The sequence below is a fragment of the Amblyomma maculatum genome, chromosome 6 (genome assembly GCF_055883805.1).
Source record: "Amblyomma maculatum isolate TAMU_Amacu chromosome 6, ASM5588380v1, whole genome shotgun sequence".
Taxonomy (NCBI): domain Eukaryota; kingdom Metazoa; phylum Arthropoda; class Arachnida; order Ixodida; family Ixodidae; genus Amblyomma; species Amblyomma maculatum.
In genome coordinates, this window is record NC_139349.1 from 87836522 (window position 1) to 87850645 (window position 14124).

General features: G+C 43.4%; 1 protein-coding gene across 1 annotated transcript in view; it reads right to left on the bottom strand.

Moving 5' to 3' along the window:
* Positions 1-14124, bottom strand: part of LOC146186219 (uncharacterized) — a 224327-nt gene that overhangs the window by 162497 nt on the left and 47706 nt on the right. The gene's annotated exons all lie outside the window — the stretch shown is intronic.

A 14124-nucleotide genomic window follows, 5' to 3' on the forward strand; every position in this document is an offset into this window, starting at 1 on the left:
TTAAACATAGATTTTAATATCTTGGTTGGCTTGAAAGCCAAGAAGGTCGTAAAAAAAGAAAATAACAGCTACATTACTTTCGTTTCTTTTTTTTTTGTATGCATCTTGGTTTTATTTGTATGTGTCGCATAACCTGCGCCTTATTTTCAATTCTTTTGTTTCCTGAATTCGCCCTAAGTTACTCTAGGAAATAATTCCAAAAGATGGCAAATAACCTAGACAGGCATCAAAAAAGAGTAGGCCTAAACTAAAGGTTACCGTGCAGTAAGCTAAAAGAAGAGTCGAAAGCCTCGGAAGGAACCAGCAGTTTACGATGGGTGGCGAGGCAACGGATACACAAGAGAAGCTCTGAAACAAATGACCTTTTATCTCAACGACTGCGAGATGCATGCTATTGAGAGTAAGTAGCGACGTTCGATGATTGCTGCGATGCGCTCACTTTGAGATAGATCAAATCATGTATTTGGAATTGGGTGAAGGTGTAAGAACTCCCCCCGACTGATATTTATAGTGAGCCGACCCATTAAATTATTTTTTCTTACTCAAAGTATACCCTTCGAATGAAGAATTGTATTTACTAATAACAGCTACGCGGATACATCTGATCGTACAGTTCAGTTTCGTCTTAGGGGGAAGTATCGCATCTTGCACGTACCATTCTACAGTTCAGCTGTTCAGCTCGGAACTAACAGGGGAAAAAATAATATAAAACAAGCGATATCGATTCCCTCTTTCTCAATGATTGAGAATACAGTAGTGAAGATTTTCGTGACCTGCAAAACTGACGCCTATTTACATGACCATTGTGCTAACTACCAACAATGGAATACAATCCCCGTTTCTGACTAACGACGTGTGGCTTCTAATCGGGGCCATACATCACACAGTTTCCTAACAGTGCCTTACTTGAATGCTATGATGCGCTGTTCACATGGCGCTGCTTGGAGCAACATTTAAACGGTGCCTTAAAATTCAGTTTTGTCAAATAATGGATACCAGGCCAAATATCGGTCAGACGCCTAACACAAGATTTAAAAAAGGTGATTAGGTGCGCCACCACAGCGCCGATGGTTTCAATACCTGTTCAGAGTGCGCGCCTCCTGTGAAGGATACTTTGTTTCACGCTGCAGTGTCCACAGGGAAAGCTACTCTAATGGACGCTTCCCCTTCATTGTCTGGAGATGTGCAGCGCCGGAGCACTTAATCTGACTACACAGTAATATTATCGATTCCGATCTATGGTCCAGCTCGTTTTTAGAGTGCGAGCCGTTAGGACGAGGACACCTGTGTAACAGCTAGTAGTTGTAATGTGAGGAATGGTTTGCGGTGAAAACGAAAGACAGTTCCTCAGATGCTTCATCCACCGCTAAGTCGAACCGATATACAGGAAAGGCAGGCAGACTCTATAGCCTAATTTTTCATGCAAAGACAAAGTTCGAGGGTATAGTTCGACGTTGCCTTAATAAGGTTTCATTCCATAAGTTGGACTTGCTGGAATCTATTCAAGCGTCCACAATAATTCGGGGAGCGGGACACCTGAGCGACCACATATAAGGATATGACGCGATGGCTCTACAGGCTCTCCTAGAGGATCCTCGTTAAGTGTAAAACTGCGCTTACATTTTGCCCCTCGCCTAATTTATATGATGTCAGTTTTCGCCTCTGTTAAATCAGTACTATTCTTTAACATACAGTCGTAAACTACCTATCAAATGAAGCTCCAACCAACACAGACTTAAAGCCCCGCTTAAAGAAGCTGTACTGACAAGTCTGTGTGACCTGTGTGGACTTCTAATGAAACGGTAATGAAGAGTTCAGTACTCGTCACCATTCAACCTGCTAAAACCTGCCCGGCACCGGCAAATCAGCCATATCACGTGGTCTTATGACGTCGCACAACTCGACAATCTATCGGTGCCTGGTCCTGTCAGCGGCCGACTGCGTCCTGTTAGAGACATGCTTGTGATTTTTCTTTTTCTAGGCTGGCACCGCATTTTCTCGGAACAAAATATTTAACGCTATTGATTTTAAAACGTAAGAAAGGTCGAAGAATAAAAAACTACTCCCGATACTGCTGGCGAAAAATACCCCATAGAAACGACTGCTCTCTTAACAAGCACAGACCAAGCCGGAAATTGCAGGATGACGCAGGGGTTGTCCCCATACACCCTCCTTTGTGAAGCAGCCACCATCATGAAGCTGCGGACGTCAAACGTGTCAGGGCATGCCGGCACCCTTGAACAGCGTGAAAGTGTAACATTACATCTGGCGAGGCGCTCGTGCGGAAACTTGGTGAGAAGGCGTCAGAAATTGGTAGAGCTAATCTTGGTGACAAAGTCCACAAATCATCGAGAGCTGAGAGCGAACCATGCACGGTGTATTACTGTGATAGCGACAGGGAAGCGATGACTCGATGCCGGCGCTCGCTCGCAAGCTCCGAGGGCTGGTTCGTGCCGGGATCTTAGCTATGCTTTGTGGTACTGCACCCCCAGAGGAGGGACAAGGATGCTTGCCTTGCTACTGCTGTGGCAACAATGTAAGTGCACTAGGCAGTTCTATTTGCGTCATACCCGAACCTCATAGTGGCTCCATAAATTTTCAATAAGCGTAGCCTCCGAAAGTTCGTGTTGCTGTTTTTTGTGACATTGAGATTAGAGATCTCCCGCACAATATCGTGCGGCTGATGAGTAACAAAAAATATATTCTAGTTCAACAGACAACAGTATGCACGCTCTGATGACATCATTTTGTCGAAAACTATGGTTACCAGTTGCGGTTAGCCAGTGAATTTAAAACCAATCTTTGCATTTGGAAATGAACTCCTACAGCGTGTCGACTTAATGCCTCATTTTTCTCTGAAAAAGAATACCAATGCACTTGGAATGCTGAACCAAAAGTAGTCGACGTTACCCTCGGCTTATATTAGGTGGGGAAGTGAATCTTTGCAAGTCGGCCGCATCAAGTCACGTGACAACAGGGACGACGTAGAGTCTGAGTCACGGCTACGTAGAACCACGGTTCTCCCCCTCGCTCTCTCTGGGCGTTTTCTCCACCTCTTTTTCCCGTCTTTGACTGCAGAGTGGTGGGGATGATGGGGAGAGAAGTCAGAGCAGCACATGACAGAACCCTAAGCGACGGCTGCATGCTCTTTTTTTGTATTTCTTCGCTTCGTAATTTGCGATTATCGGGGAAGGCTACCGGGGAAGTGGAATGTAAGGCTCTATGCGCGCGCAGCTGAAAAGCTCCCCTGCTGCTAAAAGAGCATGTTCAACTCTCACCGCCGTATTCGTCCGTCTTTTTTTGTAGCGAAAGCTACTCTACACTGAAGCTACACTACGTGTCCGCTGACTAGCTACAGTACGAATGAGTACTCTATATTTGTGCCAAGCATTGTTTATTTTAGTGTGCTGAATAGAATTTTTATTGGCATATAATGTCCAAAAGTCATTTTGGAGATTTACGTAAGTAGCATATTATGTAGATACGCACCGAGCGGCGCAGCATAGGAGCAAATAAGCAGCGAGATACATCTGGAGGATGTTCCAGGTCTACATGCTAGGAGTGTGCCAGAGGGAAAGGAGGCACCACATGGATGGTTTTACGTAGCCTTGGCGTAGGATTTGTTGTCGAGTGACTTGGTGGGACCGACGTGGAATGATTAATCCTAGCAGTGGGGTTCACGAACGTCAATTATGGCATCTCGCTAAGAACATTTTTCATTATAAGAGAGAAAACAACTTAAAAGAGGAATGTTTCGGCTTAAATTCGGAGCTAGCGTTCTCAGAACCAGCTGAAATTTGCTCATTAGTTCTTGTGTTCTTCACCTTGCTCAGACCGATCTTCTTAAGCCGAGCGTAAGCCGAGCTAAAATAATTCAGAGCTCAATTTTATCGCCGTGCAATCTCCGCGTTCTACGTACTTCCAATATGGCATAACATCCTCGCGTATAGAAAATGCGCTATCCTGAGAAATGTCATGGTTAGTTTTATGTGCTTGCTTTGAAATATTGGTGTTATTGAAAACGAGTAATTCTTTTGTATAACGTATTGGTTTACAGATCATTTTCTTCGTGAAAACGTCCTCCCTACATTGTCTTCTAAAATGTTGGCAGAACTTGGCTAATAAAATATTGAAGATATTATTGCGGTACTTTCTTCACTAAAGCTTTCTTCTAGACATTTTTCCCCTTCCTTTTTCGAACGTGCACAGTGTCAGCGTTTGCACTGCATTTGGATGCTTTCTACAGATCTTTGTTGGTGATATATCAGCCTGTCGTTCTCTGTAGTCTTTAGAGTTCATCGAAAATTTTTCTTGAGATACGTTCAGCAACAATCTCAGACCATTTTTTTGAAACCTGGTGTGCAATGATGGCAGCATGCCTCACTCTACTAGGCCAGCGTTTTCCCCATTGCGCGCGAACTGTTAGCGCCCTACTACTCTCAGAACCACGCGCTATCTCCGCGAACGCGGCCTGGGGACAACGGCTCGCGCAGGCATCGAGTGAAGAATGGCTTTTTTTTTTAAGGTGGTCTTCATGTCTGTCGTTAACGCGCTGAACAACGTGTGCACGTGTGCGCTACACATCGCTGCTCCATTTTTTCCTGTTCTAAAGGATGCTGCAGCTATGTGAAGCGCGATGTTTTTCTTTTTTTGTTGTTGTTGACGCGATATCTGTGCCAAGCTCTCCAGGTAAATTGGAAGTGGAAATTATTTTTGAAGTGAAGGCTTCGTGGGCTGGATGCGGCGCATTTCGCGTACTCCGGAGTTTCACCTTCAGCTTTGGGGCTAGCGGCGTGCTATTTGGCAAGCGGTATTCTCGCCGCCCGCTTCTTCGTAAGTGTGATGCACGGAGCGGACGGAGCTCCATTCCCATTCTTCTCTCCTTCACACACCTCACAAACTTCATTCGTACCGGTACATATTGCCGGCAATTGCGGAGCGCCGCCCGTGACATTACTTAACTATGAGCCTCACTGCGCATGCGTAGGGGCGATATAAGCCCTTGAGCATCCCTCGCTTGCGGAGGCATATATATAGACGCTGAGAAACGCGGCGAGTCTGTACTGCTATGCCATTGATCAGGCTACAAAGCTTAGTGCGAGTGCTCGCTACGCTCGCCTACAGGCCGAATCTACTCATCCTACCGACATAAGGTGCCCGTGAATGTTTGTAGGAACAAGAAGCTAAGGGAACTAAACGAGCGGTGGAAACTCCCGAAGAGAGAGAAGACATACTCACAAAGCGACGACGCAAGGCGCCGGCGAAGGTGCGATAGGAACAACGACAAATAAATGATTCGATCTCATCCACGACTTCTACTGTTTTAGCTTTGTATACACTAGCTTAGCGGTATTAAGCCACAGCCATTTTCTAACAGGTTTTGTTTTTGTCTGTTCATCACGTTTGATAAATGCATGTTTGTTTTTTTCTTTTGGGTTTGGGCATGAAAAGAGAAGAAAGAAAAGGTAGAGGAAGAGAAAGACGCGTGTGCGCATTTTCGTAGAAGAAGAAGAAGAAGAAGAGTAAAGGACATGTCTGGCACTTAATTTTAAAACCTCGAAAAATCTTGAAAATTAGGCGCTTTTATTTCTCTCCAATGCCAGTGTGTAAAAAACATTACCTTTTATTCGCATCAGCTGAGCTTGGAAGAATGTGTTTCTGCAATCAGTCGCACATCTGGCTCAAAATTGGGCTAACAAAGCGTTCACAATCACGCCTCGCACCAGGCAAATAACATTCCACCAATCTTATAAAAGGTAACAATTTATCCTCCCTCGTTGCAGGTTCGTCGAACCGAAACTCCGTGGTTCGAAAATTAGTTTATCCTCTCCGTTCATTGCTCGCGCGCGAATCACCGTCAGAAACGGAGGCCTCCCTCAACGCCGCGTGTAATCTCGCGAATCGGACAAAGGCATTGCGGCACCCCCCACAATGCACGTGGCTGCACTCCACACGTTCGTGTATCACTCACATCCGACATAAACATCAAACCCTACCATCAGCTCTTTGCGCAACCCCTAATATGGCCGTAGCCAAATGAAATCATAAAACAACGAGAGCGTGTCGAAGAGGGGAGGTGGGAGTACAAGACGGGTGGTTCAGACATTTTTACAACCGTGTAAATAAATAAGGAGTGAAAATGGGAGAGGGTGATGGAAGCTGCAAGAGTCGTTCGCAGTGATTTGATGCATCGCCAGTGCCGTCGTCACGGCAGTTATGTTGTCTCCGGAAGACGGCGGTTAAATGACGCAAGACCGTCGAAAGGCGATGCTTGCAGGAGCGCGCGCTTTTGTGCAGTGAAAGCGAAAGGTTCTCTCCCCAAAGGTGCCATAAGCAAGCAAGTGTTATCGCCTTACGCTTTTCCCGCCAGGCAGCCGCTTTGAGTCCCGAAAAGCGAGCTGGCCTTGTCTACCGCGTGCATGCTCGCGGCTTTTCTATTGCAAAAACGAATTCAGATTGCCTAGCCATTGTCGCTTGGCGAACTGGAGGTGGGCGCTGAAAGGAAGGCCCAAAAGAGATCTGAAAAAGCAGCTTTGAATACCTCCCATCACGCATTTTAGTCATCTAGAGAATGCTGCGAGGTATACTTCGCAGCATTTCGTGTGGTCTGTTCGTGCTCTCTCTGTCTCTGTTCTATGCTGCTGTCTATCTCTAGGGTTTGGTTTGTTTCACTTGTACGTTGATGTTTCTACCAAGGGCTTTTTGTGCTGGCTATGCGATAACGTGACGCCAGTCCGTGTCGCAAATTCCCTGAGCGCGCCACTGTTTTGCATTCTTTTTTTTTTTACGTGGTGTTGTCCAAGCGGCACGAGAGTCGCGGTCACGTTTACAGGTGCAACAGATGACCGCCGAAGGCAGACCTGGCTTCTTCAATTTCACCGAGTGTAATCAAGGGATCGTACGTGATTGCCACTCCTGAGCCAGAACTCCCGCTCATTCAGACTCGATTCTGGGAAAGCAAATAGGTCCTTCCGAAAGGGAGAAACCGAAAGGGAATGAAGCTTTTCCTCTCCACGAAGCCGGCCTCTAGAAAACGATTTTGCCGCAGGTGGTATTGATCTAAACAGAGCAGCCAAACGGGAGTCAAAATCTGGACTCAATGCTGTTTTTTTATTAAAGGCATCTACGAATATTCCGCTACTCGACTCTTTACTCATTTCTTTCTGCTTTGTCTTTTACATATTTGTTTTTATTTCAAACCCTCTCCCCTCTTGCGATGTGTTCACGAGTGTCATCTACATTGATCGCATGGCTTCGCGCTATAAAATTACCCAGTGAATAACCCTTTTTAGTACAAAGCTACAGACTCAATGATATACGGCTCTGAATGCAATGTCCATAGCTTTGCCTTAAGGCTGTAATGGCCTGTCTATATTTCGTAATAATTAATCGCGACATAGGTACATTTCATTGTGCAGCACAAAAAACGACGTCATAGTTTCAAGAGTATTTACTTATTTATTTGTTTATTTACCTAATTATTTATTAGTTTATTTATTTATTAAGAATACTGCTCAGTCCTTACATGAAAACAACCAGGATTAAGCAATAAAATCAATGTTACACCACACAATTAGTATCAACTACACCGAATCAGGGCATGAACAGAAAAAATTGAATCGGACACAGGAGTACAAGAACATCACGTACGCATTTTGTTTTCCAAATTTGCAATAAATGCATCAACACTGGGGCTATCACGTCCCAAGATGCAAAAAGCGACGTCGTGGTTGTAGTGAATGTTAAAAACAAGATTTATTTTACAATGGTTGAATTACCCCTCATGTAATACCCCTTAAATGGGGCCTTTGAGGATTCAATAAATAAATAAATAAATAAATAAATAAATAAATAAATAAATAAATAAATAAATAAATAAATAAATAAATAAATAATAAATAAATAAATAAATAAATAAATAAATAAATAAATAAATAAATAAATAAATAAATAAATAAATAAATAAATAAATAAATAAATAAATAAATAAATAAATAAATAAATAAATAAATAATAAAGGCGTAAATTTAATGGCGTTTCCAACGCGACGTTTAAGCTTGCACGCCATGGCCCGCCCCTGTTCAAGGTGCTGTATTGCTGGGTCGTGGCTAATTTGTATTAAAGAATATTCCCAGTATTTTTTCTTGCATCGCCAGACATTCTCTCAACATTTTGTAGAGAAAAGCTTGACAACCGGGTGCTGTGCGATGTCAGTGCACGTTAACGAAACCTAGGAAGTCGAAATTTCCGGGCCCTGCACCGCAGTGTCTCTGATCACCTGAGTTGCTTCGGAACGTAAACTTCCTAAACCAAAGCAAACAACGTTTTTATGACCAAGGTAATATGAATAAAAGAAAACAACCTACAGATTTTAATACTGAAATTCAGGAACGCCTGTTGCAATGATGCTTCTAAAAATAATTTCCATATTTATTTCCTAACGCACATTTCTGACACTACACCGACTGTTTCCTCTATTTCTAGATATGGTCCTCAAGCACTAAAATCATTGCAAGCCAACTAAGCCCAGATTCGCAACATGTGAACCAATATATTTAGGTAAAAGCTTTTGCAACGAAATGTTCTGCATCTCTTCCTCACCTGATGGCAGCGTACAAAGGAGGTTTTCAACGTGTGACCTTTCTTATATTAGACAGGTAGGGTAAGCGGCTTACTTTTATATTTAAATGCAGTGTGCTTCCTTTTCATCTGCAAAATAACTTCCGCTTAGTATGCAGTCTCTTTGCTTTACAGAGCGTACGAGTTCATTACCGATTCCTTCAGAAAAGTGGTAGCTTAACGCAGTTATTCCTAAGTGTATATGAAGGTGCTTTCAGTGACGTCGTGTTTTATCGATTATGCGTTTTTGACGGCATGACAAGAAATCTGTGTCCACTTCAAGCCACCAAGCCTCACAAAATCACCAGTATACGTCTGCCAGACGGTAGCGAGTGGTGAGAAAGGGGATGTGAAATTTGGTAGTTCCTTTCATCTGGGAGTATAACATGTGAACAAAACCAGCGCCATTCTAGACGGCGCTGACTGAACACACGTAAACCCTTGCGCCCCACTCTTGAGGCCTCGCAAGCCTGAAAAATTAGGAGGACGCTTAAGCATCGCTTTAAGCGTAGAAGAGATGGAGCCTTTATTACCGCCGTTTCATTTCGCAAATATTTGGTATCATGAAACTGGCAGAGTCTGGTGAAATGTTAAACTTATTTATTGATAATAGCAATAATTGGTTTGACATCAAATGGAAGCCACATTATCTGTCACACTTTTTCTGTGGACACCTGAACCGTGCCGTAAGATAAGAGAGGAGACAGGGAGCGAAAGTGGAAAGAAAGAAAGAAACAAACAAACAAATGCAGAAAGAAATAAAAAAAGGAGCAGTAGTGATAGGCCACAGAGTAATTACTACCACCTGGGAATCGTTAGCTTGCGCTGACGTCGCACAGCACACTTCGTTTCGCCTCCATCGAAACCAAGCCTACGATCGGGTTCGCACCTGGGTACTCCGGTGCTCCGGTACATACGTCCAGCATCTTAACAACAGCGCCCCACCGGCGGGGTGAGCTCTCTTAGTTGGTTTGGTTTTTATTGGTGGAAAAGAAGGCGCGCTATCGGCCTCACTTATCGATGGACATATACACTTACAAAGAACGTCGTACAATTCAAGATACATATGCAGTCAGTTCGATTCCCTATCCCAAAACAGCCTCGAAATTGACTAGCAGGCGGACGCTAAGTAGGAAGCTAAATGCTACGACAACATTTTAACGCTACACTAAGAACACTGGTGTAGCATTTTTGATGCGAAGTTTCCGTAATGGTTTTCTCAGTTCTGGGTAAGCGGCTGTACGAAGAAGGAAAAGAAAATGCACGGGCCTGCTACTGGCTCTGTAGCTGAGTCACATCCGCCGCCTCGTGCAGACAGGACAGAAAATAAAGAAAGAAAAGGAAGAAGGAAAGAAAGACGCGCGCCGCAACAACAGCCGTCGTCCACCACCGAAGCGGTGGCGGGTGCAATGACGGCCTACAACAGATAAAAATTCGGTGGCAGGTCAGCCCCCGCCGCAAGCGGCGGTGACCTACCTGCCCCAGCCCCATCAGTTCTGAGTCTCGGCAACGTCGACCCCCTTTGAAAAGAACGCGCTGAGTACGCTGTCTTGTAAAGTCACGAACGTGGCAGGAGACACGGCCAGTCATTGGTTAGTAGGAGGTGCAGTGGCGAGCAACGTCCAGTCCTCTTTCACTCCTAGACGTCGCCGGACTTTAAATTGTTAGAGTGGCTTCCTCCTGATTCAGAAGCAGTTTTATTTGTGTGATAAAGTTGTAGACTAATAAAAGCTAGCGAAAACATGCTGTTTAATATCTGCTGTAGACAGCCGCAAAAAGGTGCTGCTGACAAGTATACAGCGCACAAATCTCATTAGTCACCTGAAAAGCTTTTTGAAAAAGATGTGTCGGTGTTTCCCATGGGCAAAAAGAAAATTGTACTTAAGCTCCTTGATGGGCAGGCGGAAGTATTTCAGTTTTTCTGCGATTATGTTGAATTCATCAAGTATAGAAAATCCGCGAAAATGAAGCTGTTTCGCGTCGTAGCCTCGTGAAACAGAGTTTGTGCTGCCAATTGAATACAGATATATTTGTATGTATTCTTCAAGCGCACACTATGTCCAATCTGGTGCCTGTCGCATTGTTCGATGCTGACAGCTGAATTAGCTGCAAGGAAGCAGCTATACCGCGAGTCTATTCGAAATTTCCGCAGATATTCCAAAACGTGTTCCGAAAAAATCAGACATCGAAAGATGAGACTTCCTTGTCCTTAGACGTCATCTCCGAGTTGCTCCACACGAAATAAAAATGCTAGCTGAACAATGACTTTTATAAGGTTAACTATCATCATGATCATCAGCCTGACTATACCCACTGCAGGGTGAAGGCATGTCCTATATTCCTCCGTTTAACCCGGTCCTGTGCTAGCTGCATCCACTTGACTCCTGCGAACTTCTTAACCTCATACGTAACCTAACTTTTTGCCGCCCCCTTCTACGCTTTCTTTCCCTTGGAATCCAGTTTGTTACCCTAAGCGACCATCGAATTTCCTCTCTTCGCAGCTCATGTCCCGCCCATGCCCATTTCTTCTTGATTTTCACTAGAATGTGAGTGACTTGAGTTATTTTTCTGACCACTATGCACGTTTCCTATCTCGTAACATTATCCCTGCCATTTTTCTTTGCATAACCCTTAGCGTTCTCCTCAACTTAAGTAAAACCCTTTTTGTTAGCCACCAAGTTTCAGCCCCATGGTAAGTACAGTTAAGATGCAATTGTTGTATACTTTCCTCTTGAGCGATACCGGTGAGCTGCTAGTCATAATCTGGATGTGCATGCAAAATGCGCTTTATCCTAATATTATTCTCCTGGTTATTTCCCTTTCATGGTCTGGATCTGCGGTAACTACCTATCCTAGGTAGACATATTCGCCTACTGCTTCCAGTGCTTCGGTACATAATGTAAACTGCTGTTCCTTCCTAGGATATTGAACCTTACCTTAGTCTTCTGCATAAATTTTTTCAAGCCTACCTTTCTACTTTTTCTGTCTAGGTCATCAATCATTCTTTGCAATTCATCTACTGAGTTACTTAACAAGGCAATGTCATCAGCAAATCGCAGATTACTGAGATATTCTCCATCTACCCTGATCCATAACAGCTCCCATTCCAAGTCTCTGAATAATTCTTCTAAGCAAGCTATCAACAAGATCAACAATAGAATACTCTAACGTAGTATCGTTTTTGGAAAATAAACAAAACATAAACCAACTAGAAGGGATAAAAAGGAGGGCAATAATATACATTGTCAGCAAATCTAAAACGACTGACTCAAAAACTCGTCTGCTTTAAAAGCTGGTTTGCTAATCCTGGAAACACGCGCTTTAGTGGCTCGTCTAAGAATCCTCTATCTACTCGTGCACAATCACTTTGATATAGATAATTCAATATACATATTTTTTTGCAGATTAAGAACTCACGTGCCATGAACAGCTTCTCAATACAAATGAATTTTTTTGTCATTGTGACTGCTTTAAATAGAAATTTTTTCCTCTTGCAATTAGGGAGTAGAACGGCTAAAAACCATCCCTAACACAAAATTTAACAATCGACGAATTTGTACAGCTAATGGAGGAATTTCGCACACCATTTCTTGACAATCTATGTCAACAGAATCCTCTCTAGTATAAAATAAAGCTTAGAAATTGTAATAAACGCTCCCTGCATTGTTATGCGCACTTTATGTACTTTCATTGAGATTCATGTTTATTATTTAAAAACACTTTTCTTTCCGCCATAATCGATATTGCATTCAACATCACTTCATTACTGTACGTTGAACGTTTTCTTCGTTTAATTTTTCACTGCTACTTTGTTTCTAATTGTAAATGCCTGTTTTTGCTGCTGAACATGATTCTCAATATTTTCCGACGTTTTTGTGTGTTTGTGCCCTGCCTGTAAAATTCCCACCGGGGACGGACAGTATTTGTAAATAAAGAATAATAAAACTTTCGTTTATTTTCCTATTTTTTAGCATGGCTACTTGATTCATACAAACAACCGAACCAGGGGACATTGGTGTCACTGTTCAATTTTTTTTTATATTCTCCTAACTCAACTAAAAGAAGTTTCCTCTTTGTAGACTATCAAAGTGTTATGTGTTGCCCTGGACTGTAGGCATACTATTTACTAAACGTTATCCATCCCTGCATATGTTCCATGATGTCGCGTGTGGCTGGTTTCCAAAATGAAGGGCAGAAAAAGGAAGAGGGGGGGGGGGGGGGGGGGTAACTAGTGGTGAATGCAACACTTCAAATCCTCATGGCCACTTAAACTTAAAGATATGGCCGTAGCTGGCTAAATTTGAATGGCATATAATGCTCATAGTTGCAGAATGCACATTTATTAAATACCGAGCTCAGCCTTCCAACATCCGAAGTTAAGCAGCTCTGTCAGTGCCGTTTCCCACTGTCGGCGAATTGCTGCCAACCAGACGATCGAAACAGTTGTCCAATCAGCGACTCTTGTTAATCCCTTTCAAAGCGACGCTTAACGTCAACGCCGGCCCTCACACTTCCCTATATTAGACAACGAATGCCTGCTGCTCGATTATTTCCATCTATATCTGAAGCTTTATTCTTCGCGCCTACACGTCCGCGTGGGAGCGAGATTTCTCCCCTGGGCTTCCCACTGCATAAACCCACGCGGTTCTGCAAAGCGGTGCTGCTATCTTTGTCCTTCGCTTCGCCAATTCCAGGTGCTAAGCTCAGCTGGCGTTGCAAGCAACGGACGAGATGGTTAATTTGTCAGATCCTGCGTCTCATTAAACGGCTGGAAGCTCTGCTGTATCTAAGCGACACATCATACAAGCATTGAAAAACTTGACCCTCCCAGCTGAAATGAGTGAACAAGGGGCAGTAACACCCAAGGCGACCTACGTTTCAGGAGACTTAAACGGAGTCTCATCGCTAGTGAAAGTCGACAGTCGGCTCAGAGGGAATTGGCACATGCTTTGCCATATTTTAGGAAGCCGCCACGCAGGCGGAATTAGCATTGTTATCGTCAATAAACAGCCGAAGACTGTCTTTGCGTAGACTATATTTCCATTAGTGTTTAAATTGACATAACTTAAATGCGGTGCATTAAATTGATTCGCTGCAAGCTATTCACAAAGGCAATCGCTGACGGAATGGGGACAACGTTAGACTTTAATCACCCAAAAAACTGGGCAGGCTTCGTAAAAGCTATCCTAGAGCTGATCGTATTCATGCCTATCTGCGACAGCGAAACGCACAGAATATAAGCAGTTCATATAGGCTTTGTATATTACGAGAAAGCCTTTCATTCTTCCAAAACAGCACAATGATTTAGATTAGCAATATATTCTAGCTGAACAGTGACTATATTCCTACGTAAAGGGAATTTTAAAATCCCCTATAAGGAAGGACTTGAGGAAAGGAGGCACGAATCTACAGTACTATTTTCCGCTTTTCTTACAGGAAGTATTAGTAGTTATGGCACGGGATCTGTTAGATAATAATGTGATTGGATAAATATTGCTTCTGTAA